This window comes from Triticum dicoccoides, chromosome 4A, assembly GCF_002162155.2.
Source record: "Triticum dicoccoides isolate Atlit2015 ecotype Zavitan chromosome 4A, WEW_v2.0, whole genome shotgun sequence".
In the NCBI taxonomy this organism is placed as follows: Eukaryota; Viridiplantae; Streptophyta; class Magnoliopsida; order Poales; family Poaceae; genus Triticum; species Triticum dicoccoides.
The window spans coordinates 391410124-391426115 of record NC_041386.1 but is presented as its reverse complement, the minus strand read 5'-3'; positions in this window follow the sequence as shown (position 1 = coordinate 391426115).

Sequence of the window (15992 nt, the reverse complement as noted above, 5' to 3'; positions counted from 1 at the left end):
CGCGGGCACGGCTCTCGAAAGTTTATAACCTACAGGGTGTCCCAACTTAACCCATGACAAGTTCACGATCCATGGAGATAATCCTCCATCGCGGGACACTTCGATTAGACTCGGAATCCCGGTGCACAAGACATTTCGACAATGGTAAAACAAAACCAGCAAGACCGCCCGATGTGCTGACAAATCCCGATAGGAGTCACACATATCTCGTTCTCAGGGCACACCGGATGGGACAAGCTACGAGTAGAACCATCCCTCGAGTTTCCTCGAGGTGGCCTGCAGGCTGCCCGGTTTGGACCAACACTCAGAGGTGCACTATCCCGAGGGTTTGATTAAGAATCCTCGGGTTAATTACTCCTGATGCAAATTTTAGCTGTTATTAGGCAAATGGTGAAACTAAATTTGGGCCTTGCTGGAAGAGTTTTATTTAAAGCGAACTGTCAAGAGGGGCCCATAAACCCTCACTGTGCTAGGGACGCAAAATCAAGGAACATAACACCAGTATGACGGAAACTAGGGCAGCAAGGGTGGAAAAAACACCGAGCAAAAGGTCAAGCCTTGCACCCTTTACCAAGTATATATATGCATTAATTAAATAAGAGATATTGTGATATCCCAACATATCCATGTTCCAACATGGAACAACCTGCACTGCACCTGCAACTAGCAATGCTATAAGAGGGGCTAAGCAAAAGCAGTAACATAGCCAAACAAAAGTTTGCAAGGAAGGTGGGTTACAGGCTTGACATGGCAATATGGGAGGCGTGATAAACAAGTGGTAGGTAGTGATACGTCTCCAACGTATCTATAATTTTTGATTGCTCCATGCTATTATCTTATCTGTTTTGGATGTTTAATGGGCTTTAATATACCTTTTTATATAATTTTTGGGACTAACCTACTAACCAAGGCCCAGTGCAAATTGCTGTTTTTTGTCTATTTTAGTGTTTCGCAGAAAAGGAATATCAAACGGAATCCAAACGGAATGAAACGTGATCCAGGGTACTTGGAGTGGACATCAAGAAAGAAGCGAGGAGACCATGAGGCAGGAGGGCGCGCCCAGGGGGGTAGGCGCGCCCTCCAACCTGGTGGGCCCCTCGCAGCTCCACCGATGTACTTCTTCCTCCTATATATACCCATATACCCCGAAAACATCCAGGAGCACCACGAAACCCTATTTCCACTGCCGCAACCTTCTGTACCCGTGAGATCCCATCTTGTGGCCTTTTCCGGCGCTCTGCCGGAGGGGGAATCGATCACGGAGGGCTTCTACATCAACACCATAGCCTCTCCGATGATGTGTGAGTAGTTTACCATAGACCTTCGGGTCCATAGTTATTAGCTAGATGGCTTCTTCTCTCTCTTTGGATCTCAATACAAAGTTCTCCTAGATTCTCTTGGAGATCTATTCGATGTAATTCTTTTTGCGGTGTGTTTGTCGAGATCCGATGAATTGTGGGTTTATGATCAAGATTATCTATGAACAATATTTGATTCTTCTCTGAATTCTTTATGCATGATTTAAATATCTTTGCAAGTCTCTTCGAATTATCAGTTTGGTTTGGCCTACTAGATTGATCTTTCTTGCAATGGGAGAAGTGCTTAGCTTTGGGTTCAATCTTGCGGTGTTCTTTCCCAGTGACAGCGGGGGCAGCAAGGCACGTATTGTATTGTTGCCATCGAGATTAAAAAGATGGGGTTTATGTCATATTGCTTGAGTTTATCCCTGTACATCATGTCATCTTGCCTAATGCGATACTTTGTTCTTATGAACTTAATACTCTAGATGCAGAATTGTTTTGGTCTACTTGTCGCGGACATGATGCCTATATACATGATCATGCCTAGATATTCTCATAATTATTCGCTTTTCTATCAATTGCTCGACAGTAATTTGTTCACCCATTGTAGAATTTTCTATCTTGAGAGAAGCCACTAGTGAAACCTATGGCTCTAGGGTCTATCTTCCATCATATTATTTTCATATCTATTTTCTATTTCTATCATAGTTTATTTTGCAATCTTTCTTTCCAATCTATATCATAAAAATATTAAAAATAGTTATCTTATTATCTCTATTAGATCTCACTGTCATAAGTGACCCTGAAGGGATTGACAACCCCATTATCGTGTTGGTTGCGAGGTTCTTGTTTGTTTGTGCAGGTACTAGGCGACTTGCGTGTTACCTCCTACTGGATTTATACCTTGGTTCTCAAAAACTGAGGGAAATACTTACGCTACTTTGCTGCATCACCCATTATGGCAACGACTACGATGATCGTTATGCGTCAGGAGAAGGGAGAGGGGGAGCAGGTATACCTAGCTCACCCTAGGACACAGCTATGGCGTCGGAGACGAACCGGCAGCGACGCTGATGAGCTCTGAACCCGACGCGGTTCCTGACAGACGAAGAAGGAAGTAGAGGAGGACGCCAGGCGCGGGACATGGCGACTCCTTAGGAGACGCGGAGGAAGCAGCGGGTGAAGGGGACGTCGACGAACTTTCCGGACACGGACGGCGAGGAAGAAGACAAAGTAGTTCACGGGTATGACATGGCTGGTCCTCCGGTGCGCTCGGGACGCGTTGGGGCGACGAATCGGGTGGTTAATCTCACCTTGCGTCTGAGAAAGCGGACGAGGGAAACCCTAATAGAGGGCTAGGAGAAGGAGGAGGAACCTTATAGGGGCTAGGGCGAGCGAGGCGAGGTCGCGTGCACTCGGCACGGGGTCTCCATGGCGCCGACGAGAGCTGGACGAAATGGTGGGTGTGGGAGTGCGCGGTGCCGCCTTGGCCACATGTCGGCGGTGTAACATCCCAAATTTTCAATTTGGAATGTTATACATAGGTCATTCATGCATAGCATATTTTATTGCATTCCGTTTTGCGATACTCGAAAATCCTAAGCAACTCAAGGACCCACGGAGGGAGTTGGGGATTTCATGTTCTTCATATTTGAATTTTATCAATTATTGAGGCAAGGATCATTTTTGTTTTAATAATTTTTCTCTCCAAAAATATTTCATATTAAAATATATGAGAGGAGATAATATGACTTCTCCAAAAACAAGTGAAATATTGGAGGAAAAATATTAAAATCAAATGAATGAATTTTATTTGGATTTTATTGCAATTTTATTTGAATTAGGAAAAATGTGTGTTTTTCAAAATTGCATTAGAGGCCCAAATAAATGTTAACTTTGTCCAGAATATTATTAGAGGACTGTGAAAATTTATTTCAGTATTTTTGGAGTTTGTTTAGTATTTCTTTTATTTTTTTCCACGTCAGGTTTTAAAAAAAAGACCACCGACCTAACGGGTCGTGCCCGACTAGGACACTGCCCAGCCGGCTTTTTAAGGCGAGACTCGAGGCCTGCCGCGCCGCCGCCCGCCGCCGTCAGAGACCCTGCTGCCAGAGCCACTGCCTGCCACTGCCGATCCCGCCGAGGCCGAGGTAGCCGTCGCCACCATCCGGTTTTCTCAGGAAAACCGTTTGTTTTCTAGAACACCCTAGATCTAGTTTTTTTAAATAGATCGGTTCGTTTGGTTTTCCGTCGATTCATTTATCTAGCACACGTCCGTCCATATGTTCATTATAACGAACGTTGTTCATCGGTTAGTCACAGACAGCGAACGTTCATTCGTTAGCCTGTTTGTCAGATTTTCTTTTTCCAGGGTTTTTTCGCGATTATTTCCGATCGTGATTTCTACACTAATGTTCGATCTAGTATATCTTTTCGCTCGTTTATCCAAATCAGGTGAAACAAGCGCCTACATCTTCGTCTCGGAGCCCTCTTTCTGTTTAACTAACTTGAACAAGATTTTGGTACTGTAAAATTGGCTTTAGTCCTGATTAGTAATCGGATCTTGTTTCTTTCGTAGTTTGTGTTTCGTTGCTCTGTTTGATTTGATTCTTTTTGCAAACCAGAGTTCTTCAGTTGAAATTTCTGGTTAGATCTTCTTATTCTAGTTTTCACCTTTCATCTTTTCTTTATTGGTTATGTATGTTATTGTTTGTTTGCAATAGGACACCCGGAGTGTGAAGCGTGCTACTACGAGTCACTAGGTTTTGCAGATCGTTAGCAAGGCAAGTAACACATTGATCATACTCTTTCATACCAAGTTTTTATGCATTAGTTATAATCCTCAAACACTGCATGATTAGGATGTGATTAACATGTGGGTATTGGGAAGTAGTTGATGAGGTAGAACCTATTACCTGTTTCAATATCAAACACCTTGGAGTTACTTCTACGTTATGCTTATACTGCTATGCTATGCTCGTAGACGTGGTTTGATTTGAGTGATCCATGATAGATGTGAGAGTTATTATTGATGGTTAAATTCTAAGGTGGCAACTTTAATACACATTTAGGTGGATTGTTGGTTTTCGGCACCTGGGGTTATACCAGTGTTGTCCTAGGAGATCCCGGGGTTATACCGTGTGATCCTCCTATGGTCCGCCACCCAGGCTCAAAGGGATCATAAGATTGTTCATGATAGAACCTTCCGTGTGCAGCCACAAGCAATTATGGGCTCTAGCATAGTTGAGTAGGTCGCACGACCTCTTCCAGTGGTAGGCAAGCAGATGTAGGGGATGTAGGTTGGTATTGTCTACCCGGGGTTAGAGGTAATGCTTCTGAAAGACTGTGTCTCGGTCATCCGTTTCTCAAACACCATGTAGTGCGAGAAATCCAACGGAGGAGATCGAGTCTTGTGGGGAAAAGTGCACAAGCCTTTGCAGAGTGTACAAACTAATCATGGTTAGCCGTGTCCCTGGTTATGGACAACTTGAGTATCTGGTTCTGGGATTATCATATGGATCTCATCTCTCTAAATTAATTTGTTGGGTTGATAATTACTTTTAATTGGGATTGAGATGGGGTACCATTCTCAATGTTTCAACCACCATAAAGTATATTCCCTAGTTGTAGGGAAAATTTGGCTTTTCACAAAAACATTATAACCATAGAGCCTCCATCAACCAAATATGTATGTAGTGATAGAATTTACCTGTTCATTTCTCTATTGTGTTATATTGCCAGCATATTCCATGTGCTGACCCATTTTCGGGCTGCAACATATCATGTGGCAGATTTTTCAAACAAGGAGTAAGATGCGATAGGTCATTTGTCATGCACTCAGCTATGCCGTTGGAGTTGATGGACTCACTTTATCTTCCAAGTCTTCCATTGTTATCTTATTTAGAAGACCTTAAGCCATATTTATTGCAATAAGTTCTCTTTTGAGACATTCGATGTAATAAGTGTGTGATTGCTACTCTGTTATAAATCTTTCGAGTAATATGTGCGTCAGCGTTACCGATCCAAGGATGACACTGAACACAGAGACTTGACTGTCTGAGGTCAGGTCGCTACAAGATGGTATCAGAGCACACGCTGAATGTAGGACACGGCCACTAAGATGAGCCATAGGACACTCTTCTCTACTCATTTCTGACTCCTCTCCATTTTCTATTCTTTAGGATGGTGGACTCGAGGAACAAGTTTACACAGCCGGATGAAGACACCCCGTTTGGACGACATTTCAAGGAAGTCACTAGGTACCTGAACATCGGAATACCAAGCTTCACCGGGACCCACACTGCCACTTTGCCAGAAGAGGAGCATTGGTTGATTAGAGTTCAAATTCCAGGAAGGACGTTCATACCAGTCACTAAACCCATAGAGTTTTCCTTTGACACACCAACCTGGAGTCTAGGTAAGAGCATGGTAGCCCACATCACCACAGGACGCATCGGCGAAGTTTACCACAAGGAGCTTAAGGACACTATCTACCAGATATGTGGGCGCGGAGATGAGCAATGGGAGATGATCAACACCAGGAGGGACAGGTCCATAGCAGCATTGATCCAGGAGTTAAACCATCATATTTATCGCCAGGAGAACCAGATGTGTGCAAGCATGATAGATTTGAACAAGGCGATGACCAGGATCACAGAGCTAGAAGAGGAGCTTAAGTCTACATGCGATGGATATGAGGAGGAAATGATGATACTTGTGGAGAAGAATGATGACATGACAAGGAAGCTAGGAGTTTTCATGGGAGACCTCGCGCCAGGAGGAGAAGATGACCAACCCAAGGAAATTCGTTATGAAGACTACATCATCATCAATGACACCGACTCCGCCCCCGACGATAGTGATGATGATTATGAAGACGAAACTAGAGCGGATATCATGGAGTCTTCCACCGATCAAAATTTCTAGTAGACCACCATATGATTAGTAGTGTTTCCCCATGTATATAGAATAGTCCGAGCACTGTAACGATAGTTAGATTGATTTTATGCCCTTGCTTGATGGATTGAGTGATATGATATGATTGTGTTTGTCTCATGTGCATATAGGTAGTGCTTTCTCCTTAGACCTCATTCTATTCTAATCTCTCCCATCTAAAACCCATCAGATGCCTCCGAGACGTGACCTCGGTTTTGCTTTCCCACCGGAGCTTACTCAGTTGATCCAGCAGCAGAATACACTGATGCACTTGCTAGTTCAGAATTAGGGCAACAACAACAACAACAACAACAACCACCCACCGCCACCACCTCCAGTTGACAACTTAGCCCGCTTTCTGAGGTTACAGCCGCTGGTGTTTTCTAGTCGCACCGAGCCCATAGTTGCGGATGATTGGCTACATAGGATTGGAAGGGAGTTAACCACTGTCGGTTCCACAGATGCTGAGAAGGTGTGTTTTGCCGCACACCAATTGGATGGACCCGCAGCCTCATGGTGGGAGAATTACACAGCCACTTTTCCCATAGCCAATGTTACTTGGGAGCAGTTTTAGCAAGCATTCCGCACCGCCCATGTCTCAACTGGAGCTATGAGAGTGAAGAAGCGTGAGTTTCGCAACTTGCGCCAGGGAAATCATATTGTGGCCCAATACGTAGATGAGTTTAGTAAGCTATCTCGTTATGCCCCTGATGATGTGGCCACAGATGGCGCGAAGAAAGAGAAGTTTATGGAAGGGCTTAATGATGAGATGAGCAAGCAGTTGATGGTGGCAACATTTAACAACTACTAGGAGCTGGTAGACAAGGCTCTTATGATTGAAGGGTACAATTCTGGAGCTCAACAGAAGCCTCGTTTCACCCCGAACTCGGGAGGATTGACCTATAACCATGGAGGCCACACTCACAATGGAGGTAGTTCGCATAACCATAGCAGCCCCAATAATGGAAACGGGAATGGAGCAGGCAGTACTAGAACCGCTCTAACCTAGCCACACCCGCCAAGAAGGATCAAAGTCACATTACCTATTTCAAGTGCGAGAACACTGGGCACTACGCCAATGATTGTCCAGAATTGAAGAACAGAAATGGCAATGGAAGCACTGGGAAGAAGCCCAACCCTTTCAACAGGGGACAAGTGAACCACGTGAACGTTGAGGAGGTTGAAGAGCAGCCTGATGCAGTTATCGGTAAGTTTTTGGTTAAGTCATTTACCGCCCTTGTTTTATTTGATACTGGTGCATCGCATTCATACATTTCAAGGGGATTTGTGGATAAGTTTAAGTTACCCACCTTAGACCTTAGGACACCCTAGCTAGTGAGCTCACACGGTGCAGAGTATATCGCTAGCCGATGGTGCGATCGAATACCCATAACCATTGGTAGCCATGTTTTCCCCTCAGACCTAGTAATTTTGGAGTCACAAGGATTGGATGTGATACTAGGAATGTATTGGTTATCGAAGTATGGAGGGAACATTGACTGTGCTAGCAGATCAATTCTACTCACCACCCAGGAGGGAAAAAGGATCAAGTATGTATCTAGGCATGCGCCTACGTGGACTCAAGTAAATTCTCTCTCAGGAGTTGTTCAGGAGGAAGTGCCGGTAGTGAAGGATTACCCCGATGTATTTACAGAGGAGTTACCAGGCATGCCGCCAGATCGGGATATTGAGTTTTCGTAGAGCTAATACCAGGCACAGGACCAATATCGAAGAGACCGTACCGGATGCCCGCAAATGATCTGGAAGATATCAAAACGCAGATTAAGGAGTTATTGGAGAAAGGTTACATTCGACGAAGTTCATCACCATGGGGAGCACCAGTGCTCTTGGTTGAGAAGAAGGATGGATCATTGAGAATTGTTGTTGATTATTGTGTGTTGAACGAAGTGACGATCAAGAACAAGTACCCACTTCCAATGATCAATGATTTTTTTGACCAGCTGCAAGGAGCTAAAGTGTTTTCTAAGATCGATTTGCAATCAGGATATCACTAGCTGAAGATTCGAGAAAAGGATATACCAAAAACAGCATTCACCACAAGGTACAGGTTATATGAGTATACGGTTATGTCATTTGGACTGACTAACGCCCCTGCCTATTTCATGAGTATGATGAACAAGGTGTTCATGGAGTTCTTGGATAAGTTTGTCGTGGTGTTTATTGATGATATTTTAGTATACTCGAAGAATGAAGAGGAATACAAGGAGCATTTGCGTTTGGTTCTTGAGAAGCTCAGGGAACATCAGTTATATGCCAAGTTCAGCAAATGTGAGTTCTGCTTGAAGGAAGTTGGATTTCTTGGACATGTTATATCAGGAGAAGGTATAGTAGTGGATCCTACCAATGTTCAGTCAGTCACCGAGTGGTTGGCACCCACCTTAGTTGGAGAGATCCGCAGTTTTCTTGGACTCGCGGGATACTACCGGAGATTTATTGAGAATTTCTCCAAAATTGCGAAGCCTATGACGGCATTGTTGAAGAAAGATACCAAGTTCCATTGGACAGAGGAATGTGAAGCAAGTTTCCAGGAGATGAAGAAACGTTTGACTACAGCCCTAGTGCTAATCCTACCGGATATACGCAAGGATTTCCAAGTGTATTGCGATGCCTCACGCTTAGGACTTGGAGGGTTACTTATGCAAGATGGAAGAGTTGTTTCATATGCTTCAAGACAACTTCGGCCACATGAGTTAAATTATGCTACACATGATTTGGATTTAGCAGTTGTAGTGCATGCGCTCAAGACCTGGAGACATTTTCTTATTGGAAACCGTTGTGATGTGTACACGGATCACAACGGTTGAAGTACATTTTTACCCAGAAGGAGCTGAATCTCAGGCAAAGGAGATGGTTGGATCTCATAAAGGATTATGATATGAAGTTGCACTATCATCCAGGCAAGGCCAATGTCGTAGCAGACGCTTTGAGTCGGAACAGTTATGTCGATACCATAGTAACAGGAGGACTGCCAAGGGAGTTACCAGAATATCTCAGGGACCAATGTTTGGAGATAGTTCCTAGAGGTTTTGTTGCAGCATTGGAGGTTCAGTCAACATTGTTGGAAAAGATTAGAGAAGCTCAGAAGGATGACAAAGAAATTGCTGAAATAAAGGAGAAGATGAGTGAAGGAAAAGCCAAAGGTTTTCGTGAGGACAAGCACGACACCTTGTGGTTCGAGGACTGTGTTTATTTGCCCAATAATGTAGAGATCAGGAAGTTGATACTTCAGGAAGCCCATGACTCGCCATACTCGATACACCCCGGAAACACCAAGATGTATTTGGATTTAAAGGAGCATTTCTGATGGACTGGAATGAAGAAGGATATTGCCGAGTATGTAGCCGTATGTGATGTATGTCAGAGAGTGAAAGCAGAACATCAGAAGCCAGCAGGACTACTGCAGCCTATGCCGATACCCGAGTGGAAGTGGGACAAACTTGCCATGGATTTTATCACCGGATTACCCAGGACTCGATCGAGATATGATTCTATATGGGTAGTAGGGGATCGTTTGACCAAATTCGCTCACTTTATCCAAGTGAAGACCTCCTATACAAGTGCGAAGTTGGCCAAGATATATATGACCAAGATCGTATGTCTGCATGGAGTTCCAAGGACCATCATATCAGATAGAGGTACACAGTTTATTTCAAAGTTTTGGCACCAGCTGCACCAGACTTTGGGTACCAGGATACAGTTCAGTACAACTTTTCATCTACAGACGGATGGATAGACTGAGAGAGTCAATCAGATTCTGGAGAACATTTTGAGATCTTGTGTGCTAGATTATGGATCTAGTTGGGATGACAACCTGCCCTACACGGAGTTCTCATACAACAAAAGCTATCAGGCCATCTTGAAGATGGCACCGTTTGAAGCCCTATGTGGAAGAAGATGCCGAACACCGTTGATGTGGGATGAAGTTGGAGACCGCCAGTTGTTTGGACCGGATTTGATTAAGGAGTCTAAAGAGAAGGTTAAGCTGATTCGAGATAGACTGAAGGTAGCTCAGTCCCAACAGAAGAGTTACGCAGACTCGAATCACAAGGAGGTAGCCTATGAAATTGGAGATAGAGCATATATGCGAGTATCACCCCTGCAAGGAGTTAAACATTTTGGGGTCAAGGGAAAGTTAGCCACGAGATTTGTAGGACCATACCGTGTTTTGGAACGCATGGGAGAGGTTGCCTACAAGTTGGTGTTACCCGAAGGACTGTCAGGAGTTCATGATGTGTTTCACGTTTCCCAGTTGAAGAAGTGCCATGCAGAGATGGTCGATATTCCTCTGAGAGATACAGTGCCCCTGGAAGCAATTCAGTTGGATAGTGATTTGACATATGAGGAGAAACCTGTCAAAATTCTCAAGTTTGCTAGCCGAATTACTTGCAGCAAGCTTATCGAGTTTTGCAAAGTTTAGTGGAGCCACCATACCGAGGAGGAAGCCACCTGGGAAAGAGAGGATGATCTACGCAAGGACCACCCACACCTATTTTCTAGCCAACCTAAATCTCGGGGACGAGATTCATCTTAAGGGGGTAGGTTTGTAACATCCCAAATTTTCAATTTGGAATGTTATACATAGGCCATTCATGCATAGCATATTTTATTGCATTTTGTTTCAGGATCCTCGAAAATCCTAAGCAACTCAAGAACCCACTGAGAGAGTTGGGGATTTCACGTTCTTCATATTTGAAATTTATCAAATATGGAGGCAAGGATCATTTTGGTTTTAATCATTTTTCTCTCCGAAAATATTTCATATTAAAATATATGAGAGGAGATAATATGACTTCTCCAAAAAAAGTGAAATATTGGAAGAAAAATATTAAAATAAAATGAATGAATTTTATTTGGATTTTGTTGCAATTTTACTTAAATTAGGAAAAAATGTGTGTTTTTCAAAATTGCACTAGAGGCCCAAATAAATGTTCTCTTTGTCCGGAATATTATTGGAGGACCGTGAAAATTATTTCAGGATTTTTGGAGTCTGTTTAGTATTTCTTTTATTTGTTTTTCCGCATCAGGTATTTTTTTAAAAAGGGAGAGCACCGACCTAACAAGCCGTGCCCGACTAGGACACCGCCCGGCCGGCTTTCTAAGGCGAGGCCCGAGGCCCGCCGCATCGCCGCCCACCGGCGCTGATCACGCCGCCGCCGACCCCGCCTGCCACCGCCGGAGACCATGCCGCCGGAGTCGCCACCGATCCCGCTGACGTTGAGGTAGCCGCCGCCGCCGTTGGTTTTATTTTTTAGAAAATCCTAGATCTAGTTTTTTTAAATAGATCAGTTTGCTCCATTTTCCATCGGTTTATTTATTTAGCGGACGTCTGTCCGTACGTTCGTTATAAGGAACATTGTTCGTCGGTTAGTCGCAGATAGCGAACGTTCGTTCGTTAGCTTGTTCGTCAGTTTTTCTTTTTCCAGGGTTTTTATGTGATTATTTCGAATCGCAATTTCTGCCCCAATCTTCGATCTAGTATATCTTTTTGCTCGTTTATCTAAATCAGGGGAAACAAGCGCCTAGATCTTCGTCTCGAAGCCCTATTTTTGTTTAACCAACTTGAACAAGATTTTGGTACTGTAAAAATTGGCTTAGTCCAGATTAGTAATCGGATCTTGTTTCTTTCGTAATTTGTGTTTTGGTGCTTCGTTTGATTTGATTCTTTTTGCAAACCGGAGTTCTTCAGTTGAACTTTCTGGCTAGATCTTCTTATTTGAGTTTTCCCCATGCATATTTCCTTGATTGGTTATGTATGCTATTGTTTGTTTGCGATAGAACACCCGGAGTGCGAAGCGTGCTACTACTAGTCACTAGGTTTTGCAGATCGTCAGCAAGGCAAGTAACAGATTGATCATACTCTTTCATACCCAGTTTTTATGCATTAGTTACAATCCTCAAACACTGCATGATTAGGATGTGATTAACATGTGGGTATTGGGAAGTAGTTGATGAGGTAGAACCTATTACCTGTTTCAATATAAACCCCTGGGAGTTACTTCTACGTTATGCTTATACTGCTATGCTATGCTCGTAGACGTGGTTTGATTTGAGTGATCCATGATAGATGTGAGAGTTATTATTAATGGTTAAATTCTAAGGTGGCAACTTTAATACACATTTGGGTGGATTGTTGGTTTTGGGCACCTAGGGTTATACCAGTGTTGTCCTAGGAGATCCCGGGGTTATACCGTGTGATCCTCCTATGGTCCGCCACCCAGGCTCAAAGAGATCATAAGATTGTTCATGCTAGAAACTTTCGTGTGAAGCCACAAGCAATTATGGGCTCTAGCATAGTTGAGTCGGTTGCATGACCTCTTCAAGTGGTAGGCTAGCAGATGTAGGGGATGTAGGTTGGTACCGTCTACCCGGGGTTTGAGTTAATTCTTCTGAAAGACTGTGTCTCGGTCATCCGTTTCTCAAACACCATGTAGTGCGAGAAATCCAATGGAGGAGATCGAGTCTTGTGGGGAAAAGTGCGCAAACCTCTGCAGAGTGTACAAACTAATCATGGTTAGCCGTATCCCCGGTTATGGACAACTTGAGTATCTGCTTCTGGGATTATCATATGGATCTCATCACTCTAAATTAATTTGTTGGGTTGATAATTACTTTTAATTGGAATTGAGATGGGGGTACCATTCTCATTGTTTCAACCACCATGATAGTTACATAAAGTATATTCCTTTGTTGTAGGGAAAAATTGGCTTTTCACAAAAACATTATAACCATAGAGCGTCCACCAACGAAATATGCACGTAGTGATAGCATTTACCTGTTCATTGCTCTACTGTGTTATTTTGCTAGCATATTCCATGAGCTGACCCATTTTTGGGCTGCAACATATCATGTGGCATATTTTTCAGACTAGGAGTAAGATGCGATAGGTCATTTTTCATGCACTCAGCTATGACGTTGGAGTTGATGGACTCACTTTATCTTCCAAGTCTTCTGCTGTTATCTTATTTAGATGGTCTTAAGCTATATTTATTGTCATAATTTCTCTTTTGGTACATTCGATGTAATAAGTGTGTGATTGCTACTCTGTTATAAATCCTTTGAGTACTGTGTGTGTCAGCATTATCGATCCAGGGATGACACTGAACGCAGAGACTTGACCGTCTAAGGTCGGGTCGCTACAGGCGGGGCAGTGGGGGTGCATGCACCACTAAGTGAGAAAAGCTGGGGAAGGGAGCGCGCGGGCTGACTGGGCTTGCAGGCGCGGGTCTAAATGGGCCGGCCTGGTGGTCGAGGCCCAGGTGGCTGCTGCTATTGCTGGGTTGGACACCTGGTACTGCTGCTGCTTTCTTTATTTTTAATTTTCTTCAAACAGAAAATAATCAAGAAAAATGCAGGGAGCTAGGAGAGGGGAGTGAGAGATATGAAAATATCCCCATGACCCTGGATTTATGTAGTATTTGAATAAATTGCCTTGGGCATTTTTAGAGGTAGAAAAATAAAAGATGTTCGAATAAATTCAAACTTGATGCATTTTTGAACCTGACCAAAACAACTCCAAATGAGGTGAAATTTGGCTGGGAGGTTAAGGATGTGGTGGATGATTAATAGGGAGAGGTTGAACATTTATGGAGAAGGGCATGATGACACTTGCAAAAAAAGAAAGAAAGGGAAGGAGAGGTGGTGATGCATGGAGGTGTTCATTTTAGGATCACATATGGGTCAAGCAACAAAATATCATGCATGAAACTCACAATGCACATGGTAATTATGAGAATGAAAGATGACATAAGCACCAAACAACATGATATGAACATGATGCAAACATGTGAAGGCAAAATTGATAAAACAAGAAATGACAAGACAATGCAATATGAAACAAAACAAAAACCAAAAAGGAAACACAAAAGATGGAACCACTTGGAATTGATGAAGAACGATATGGATATATTGCCCATATATGGAAGTTTTACAACTGGGGTGCACTCCAAAAAAAAGACACATCCGTGACATTTTGGGCCGAACAAATTTTTTCTGCCATACTTATGACACTTCTATGACAATAATTGTGACAAAACACGGTATCATAGATGTGGTGGGGTCCTACTTCTATGACAAAAAATCATGACAGAAAATCAGTTTTTCGTCCTGGGCGGGCTGGAACGCAGCTGCATGACATTCTTTGGACCGTCCATGACGGAAAAACGTGGTAGAAGCGAGGGCGAGGAAAATATCGGGGTGTTCCTGGTTACGGTGGGTGGTCGGGGCCGAGCGATGCGCGTTTCTCTCCTACACGCACGCGCGTGGGTGCAAGGCGTTGGGCTCTAACTAAACCCGAGCGAGGCTTTGGGCTCTAACTGAACCTGAGAGATTTCACTGCATGCTACACGATACTGAACCTGAGCGATCGATCGATCGCTGTTAACTGGACCCGATCGAGCGATTCCTTTGCTACTGCTGCTAACTGAAGCCGATCGATGCTGCCTCTGGATGAACAGTGTGCGTTGCTGGGGGGTTTGCATGAGCAGTTCCTGGTGGGGGTGGATGAACATGACCCCGTGGTGTTGCCTCTGGATGAACAGAACCCCGATCGATCGAGCCGGTTGGGGCTGGATGTACAGGACCTCGTGGAGGGCAGGATGAACCGGACGACCCCCTGGAGGGCTGGATGAACAGTAGACGGTGGAGGGCTGGATGAACAGTAGCCCATGGAGGGGTGGTTGAATAGGAGCCCATGTAGAGGGCTGATTGAACAGTAGCCGGTGGAGTAGCGCGTGGTGGAGGCTGGATGAACAGGAGCCCGTGGATGAACAGTCGCAGGTGGAGGCTGGAGGAGGTCGACGATGCATGAACAGTAGCCCATGGAGGCTGGAGGGGGTCGATGGTGGAGATGAAAAGTATCCCGTGGAGTCCAGTTTTGCGGTATGCCACACCCCTCTCGATGAACAGGACCCCCGTTTCGACCATAGCGCTCCAACACAAGTCCGTTTGCTCTGTTTTGCGGTACGCCACACCCCTCACGATCAACAGGACCCCTGTTTCGACCGTAGGAGCTCCGTTTCCTCCGTTTTGCGGTATGCCAGACCCCTCTCGATGAACAGGATCCCGTTTCGACCGTGGCCGGTCGAACACAAGGCCGTTTCCTCCGTTCTGCGGTACGCCATGCCTCGTTTCCATTGGTTGTTCCGTCCAAGCCCTCCCGATGAACACGGCGACGCATTTCGTTCCGACCCATCCAGTTGGCTTCCCATGAACACGACGACGACGTGGTTTCTCTGTTCCGACCCAGCCATGTACATGAGCCCTGGCCGTACGTATGCGCGAGTAGGTGTTCGAGACCCTGCCTGTATGTACGTACGTGGCCGTATTTTCTTTCTTGCACATTGGTCGTTGTACGTACATGTACATGCTATGTGCGTGCCTCTACTATGACACGTGCGCGCCTCTACATCGACCAATATGTACGTGCATGTTCGCGACCAGAATGACAACGCTACGTACGTTTCGACCAGGTGGGTCCCGACTGTTAGGCACTTCCTTAAGTGCGAAGATGAAGCTGGTGGGTCCCAGCAGTCAGGGGGCGAATCGGTTTTTTTGCTCGGACGCACATCCTTGCGTGCGAAGATGTAGCTGGTAGGTCCCAGCAGTCAGGGGGGAATGTTTTTTTCGCAAAATACAGTTGCCCATCCGGTGGGTCCCTACTGTCAGGTGGAGGAATAATTATTTTTCGGGTAATAAGGAGGCACTTCCTGGCTGCCACCGTGGACCCACCTGTCAGCC